This window comes from Papaver somniferum, chromosome 4, assembly GCF_003573695.1.
Source record: "Papaver somniferum cultivar HN1 chromosome 4, ASM357369v1, whole genome shotgun sequence".
Taxonomy (NCBI): domain Eukaryota; kingdom Viridiplantae; phylum Streptophyta; class Magnoliopsida; order Ranunculales; family Papaveraceae; genus Papaver; species Papaver somniferum.
In genome coordinates, this window is record NC_039361.1 from 68466763 (window position 1) to 68472887 (window position 6125).

At 37.2% G+C, this 6125-nt stretch overlaps 1 pseudogene; it reads left to right on the forward strand.

The window, feature by feature from the left end:
* Window positions 1–1580: 1580 nt before the first annotated feature.
* Window positions 1581–5095, forward strand: LOC113275809 (annotated as a pseudogene).
* The last annotated feature ends 1030 nt before the right edge of the window (window positions 5096–6125 follow it).

The window sequence follows — 6125 nt, forward strand, 5'->3', positions numbered from 1 at the left end:
ACGGGGAATGGAATAGTTGATCTAATTTTGATTTTTTTGCTTTTTAATATTAGTTGCGTGCTATGATATATTTTTTAGGCATTGTGATCTGGCTTAATAAAAAAATCCAACTATTATTCAGTGGTGGTTTTAAAATTTGCTGGCATAAGGATATACTTACATGATCAAACAATTATTGGATTGCACACCCTATTCGTTTTTTACCTATTTGTAACTCTGATATTTACATAATGATAGTAATCAAAAGGGAAGAAAATAACCAACTGGAATTAGCCCAGTTGGTTAGGAATTTGAACTCCCAAGTTAGAAATTCAATTCCCGCTGCCGTCTGATCAAAAAACAAAAAGACGAATTAAATGAACCCTATTGAGCAATGCCGGACCACGTGATGAGCAAAGAAGACACCATTGATGATTGGTATGTACAAAGTGAGTTGGTCCACTTAACTGACATTCTTTGACAGTAAAACTCCAATGTCAACTGCGGTTTTTAGTAAATATTACTACTATTGCAAAAGGCCTGTTTTATAGATGCTTACATCAAAGGCAATTTTTGTTTATTGAGAACAGGAGGCAAAGGTTAAAAAATCAAACTTCCTTCGACAATTAATCATTCGGTTTTTGTTGGTATGTTTTTCAATCGAACAAATCTCTTCTGAAACCTCATTTAAATCCTTTTTTCGGTTCTCTCTTCGGATTCTATTCTGAACTTTCTACATTGTTTTAAGGTAAGCTTAACTGAATGCTAAATTTCTTTTGTGGTTGTACTTTAAATTGGTTTTGTGCTTTTGTGTTTAAACAAGAAGGTTTTTTTATGTTTATAAATAAATGGAAAATCCAAACTGACATTGAGGTACTCATCTAAAGAATTGAAGGCATAGGAAAAAAAACTCACAGATTAAACGATGATGAAGCACATAATTTGCGAAAATAAAAAATAAAATCCGCACTTATTTCATATATTTTTTCACCTATTTAATGTATTCGCCCGCCACACCAAATTTAAAACGCATCCTCACGGGGCGTGACGAAACTCTGCGCACACCAACAGGGTGTTAGTCCTGAAGGGAGTTGGGGGAGTTGGGTGTAGTTGGGTTTTTTCCCGTTAGTTGTGGGGGAGTTTAGAAGAGTCTCCCAAACTTCCTAGAAAACCCCGTTAGTCGTGGGGGAGTTTGAAAGAAACTCTTAAATCCCTGTTAGTGGTAAAAATTAGAATGATAGGGAGTTGGTTTTTTTTGGGGAGTTCTGGGGAGTTCTAGGGAATTTATAGTGTATTTTTACCTCACTCCAAATCTCTCGAAAAGGTAGAGATTTTGGGAGAGTCTCTTAAACTCCCTACATTCAAAACACCAAACTCTCTCAAACTCCATGTACTACTCTTATACTCCCTTAAAATTCTCAAATTTCAAAATACATTAAACTCGTCCCACTCACTCGTGGACTAACCCCTGCAAATCAAAAACACATCTCCGCGGGGCGGGGCGGGACAAAACTCCACACACACCCAGTTGAAGAAGAAAAATGCCCCGTGCGTAGCACGAGCACAAATGTAGTTGAACTGATTTGAAAAGGCAGCGTAATGTCGACATAAGTTTCTTTTGTTAGCAAACCGCCATTACTGAGTAATACTGCACAAAAACGTCATACATGTTGTGTTTGGCAGCAGAGCAGTACTTCATAACACTACAAGGCAGGAACTAAATTTCTGCCTTGTGATTACTCTGTTATTAAGTATTGAGAGAGAGATAGTGAAGAGAGAAATCAATCTCTCACTTAATAATGTTACTAATGGCTTTTTCTTCAGCAAAATTGAGCAGAACTTGCAGGAATTCAGTGGGTTTTAGGGTGTATGGAAGTGGGTTTCCTTCATTTTTACCTAAAGAAGTTGAGAAAATCAAAGACCCATATGCTATAAAACTTGCTCAGAGGATTGAGAGATTACCAGTAAAGGTTAGGTTTTTCTATTTCCATTTGTATCCCTCATTGTTGTTGATTATGATGTTATATAGCTTTCAATTTTGGTGGATTTCTGCTTGTTTTAGTGACTTTTACTTTCAATTTACTTAGACATTTTTCTGCATTTTCGAAATTTTTGTTTGTTGCATGAGATGGGGGATGTGAGCTTTTAGTGAATTTACTGCATCTAATTCGTTTTTGTAACTTTATACGGGTTTCTACTCCTTCTGATGCAGATTAGTTTCTCAGACAATTCAATTCTTAGTAGTTGTGTGAAGCCATCGGTGCAGAAGGAGAAACATCCGCTTGTTCTTCTACATGGTTTTGACAGGTACATGCTAATGGTGTTTACACTTCTTAAATATTTTTGATTGCTAAGCTCGAGTAATATACTATCGTATGAATTCCCCAGCTATTGTTTAGAATGGAGATATACATACCCGGTACTTGAAGAAGCTGGAATGGAGACATGGGCGGTGGATATACTTGGTTGGGGTTTTTCTGATTTGAGTATGTATCTTAGCTCAGTTTGTATGGATCAAAAAGTATTGGTGCCTATGTAGTTGTTGACGAATGTATTGAATTCTGTTTTTGATTCACATCAGGCATCCTTCCACCGTGTGATGTGACAGCAAAGCGTGAGCATCTATTTCAGGTATTCGTTACTTACTTCATATAAACTTCTGATGTTTCATAATTTGGTTCTTGTGTATTCTATTGTTACCATTTCTGTGCACTGACTAGAGCTTATCATAGTTGTATCTTAGCTTTGGAAGTCATATATAAGAAGGCCAATGGTATTAGTTGGACCAAGTCTTGGTGCTGCTGTTGCAATTGACTTTGCGTTAAACCATCCAGAAGCTGTAAGTACTTCTAGTTATTGATTCATGAGCATATGTATCTACTCATGTTTTGCATTAAAAGCCCATATAAACTCATTAACAATCACCATTTAATAGACTATGCCATGACCCGTCCTACTTTGTACCAGCTGGGTCGAATCCATGGTTGGTGCCAACTACATTTAATCCTTAGATATTTATAGTAGGGATCAAATCAGATTTTTAGCCCTTGTACTAGGAGGGATATTGCTACACTCTGAAATAACACTTTTGTTTTTGGCCCAATTTTAATCTGAAGGTTGAGAAACTGGTGTTAATTGGGGCGAGTGTCCATACAGAAGGCACGGGGAAGTTATCTACATTGCCTAAAATTATAGCATATGCTGGGGTTAGTGTGCAAATTCTCATTCTCAGCAGTTATCTTCTTAGAGCAAAGGCTATGGGTAGTCTCCAAATGGAGACTAACTCTTTCATATGAAAGACAACTCGCCCATATGAACGAGTGAAGCTACTATGGGCAAATACAAGAAAAAGACACTACACGGGAGACAGTCTCCCGTTTAGTTAAAAAAAATTGGATTTTGGACCAGACGGGGGATTGTCCCCCGTCCAAAAAAAAAAAAAAAATCTTCTTAGACGGGGGACAATCCCCCGTCAAACAAAAAAAACTAAAAAAATGCTACATAAACGGGGGATAGTCCCCCGTCAAAAAAAAAAATGAAAAAAAAAAGTATTTAACGGGGGACTGTCCCCCGTTTTGTACTAAAAGTTTCTTTTTCCTGACGGGGGATAGTCCCCCGTCATGTGTGAAACTCCCAACTACTCGTTCGTCTGAACGAGTGTGTGGAAGGATTTGGGGGAAAAGTGGGTTGAAACCTACCCATAGTAGATCCTAATTTGCTCAAATTGGTAGTGCACTCTTTCATTTGAAAGGGTGACACTACCCATAGCCCTTGCTCTTAATTGCTTTATCTTATTGACACGGCTAAACGTTTTTTAAGTGCATAATTCATTGACACTCTTATGGATTCATCATGACAAGTTTACGTTAGTTTTGGCCATAATTACTTGCTTGGGATTTAAATCAATCCATATAGTTCTATCAAGAAATTTAAAACATGTGACATTCTCTTGGATCAGGTCTCCTGTTGAAGAGTGTTCCCTTACGTTTGTATGCGAATTATCTGGGCTTCTGTGGAATTTCATTCAATTCTGCCATAGACTGGACCCGTGTGAGCATCTTGCTTTGGTTTACTTCCCCGTATGCTGTGTTAGAGATTAATTTAATTAATTTTTTTCCTAGATGTGTCTCTAAGGAAGGCATTTGGACTAATAATCTTAGATGCTCATGGTCGAATTCAGATTGGCCGTTTACACTGCTTATTGCCTTGGTGGGAAGATGCAACAGTATGATCAGTGGGGGATATAATGTTTGTCAACAGATACAACAAGTGAGATCACACTACAAATATACAACTTCACAATGACCATATTCTTTGTCTATGAACAAAGTGAATGAAACTCAGTCGGATTAGGTTATGGTGATATCTGTTCTGATATATGCTATGTCTACTTCTGTAAAACAGATCAAAAAGGAAATACTAATTATATGGGGTGTAAATGACCAAATTGTCAGCAACAAACTCGCTATGGTTAGTTCATTTATGTTCTGAGCTCATAATTTTTTCTGTCACAGAGCATCCGCCGCCACATTATCTCACTAACTGATATGGCATTATCTCACCAACTGATATGGCATTATAGCACAAATTTTGTATTGCGTTGTCATATGACAGAAGCTATTGTTGTGTTATGCAGAGACTAAATACTGAACTGCAAAACTCAACTTTGCATCAAATTCCAAATGCTGGTCACCTTCCTCATGTAGAAAAACCTGATTCAATTTCCGAGTTGATAGTTAACTTTGTCCAAGAAGGTAAAATTACAGAAAAAGAATCTGTTTACAACTTGTAGAATCTATGATATATCTTTTCCTATTTTGTCTTCAACACTAACAAGTCGTCGTGGTGTGATATATTTAAAATTTTAAACACTTTTGTATAAAAATCAATCTATTGAATATGTGGTTTGGCATGTTATCCCTAAAGGATGCGGGAACGTATTGGGGAAAATTGGGTTAAGCTTTGTTTTAAGCCTTCATCAATAGCTGCGCTAGACTAAATAAAGGATGAATGCTTTGTGCCACCACCTGTTGCCCCCAAAGTGTTTTATTCCAGACGACGTATTCACCTTCACAGGTCCATGGCATTTAGTCCATGACTAATGCCATGACGCACCGCTGCCCCCAAAAGATGAACCCTGATTTTGGTATTTCTTAGGCATACAAAGCACTAGTCCTAACTTGGGTGACCTTATAAGGGGTACCCTATGGGGTGGTTCAATTACCTATATGCCCTTAAATCTTTTAAATTACTACTAATCTATCCCTAACCCTAATACAAAACCTATAATCAACTACACCTAAAATCAGTTTCATTCACCTTCTTCTTCTTCCTCTCCACAGCCGAACTCCATCCTTCCCTTTCTTTTTTTTCATCGCGGAAATTTAATCGTCGATTCGTGAAAATTTAGTCGACGATTAAACTCATCTATATAATGGGTCGTCGTAAGCCAGTATCTCGTTCAAATCGATCGACTCAACAACCCATTGAAGAAGAAGAAGATTTAGAGAGTGAAGAATAAACTCAAAATCAACCACAAAATCAACCGGAAGAAGAGATTGAAGAAGAACCAACTCCGGAAATGAGAATAAGAAGGTTAGTTCTACAAACCCATCTCGTATTTGATGTTTTAGATTGGTTTGGTCGATTTAATTCGTCAAAATCATGTTTCTGCGGCGGTTACAGGGTATGGTTCGGCGCAAAACAAATCTTAGATGTGCGCCGAGCTGTTCTTGAAACTGAACCCTGAAAGTGCATATGAACGGCTCGGCGTATATCTGAAATCCGTTTTGATCCGAACTTAGTGACACAGAGATTTATATTTAGGATCGGCTTATTCGATGGTGTTAGTTTTGTGCCGAATATGTTTTGTGAATTTTCAAAATTTTTTAAAAAATAGCCGTTACTTATATAGGTTCGGCTTATGTTCTAAAATTTCTATAAGCCGAACCTTTACTTTTTTTTCACGAAAATCTAGGAACGACTCTTTTTTTGAAAGATATAGCCGTTGTAAAACTATATTCTATATATACCTACATGTTTTTTCATATTCTTAACCACAGATGCTCAACAAATGGCACCCCCAACTCCTAAGTTTACTCTAGAAGAAGATTTATCTCTTTGCACTAATTATGTAGCATACTATC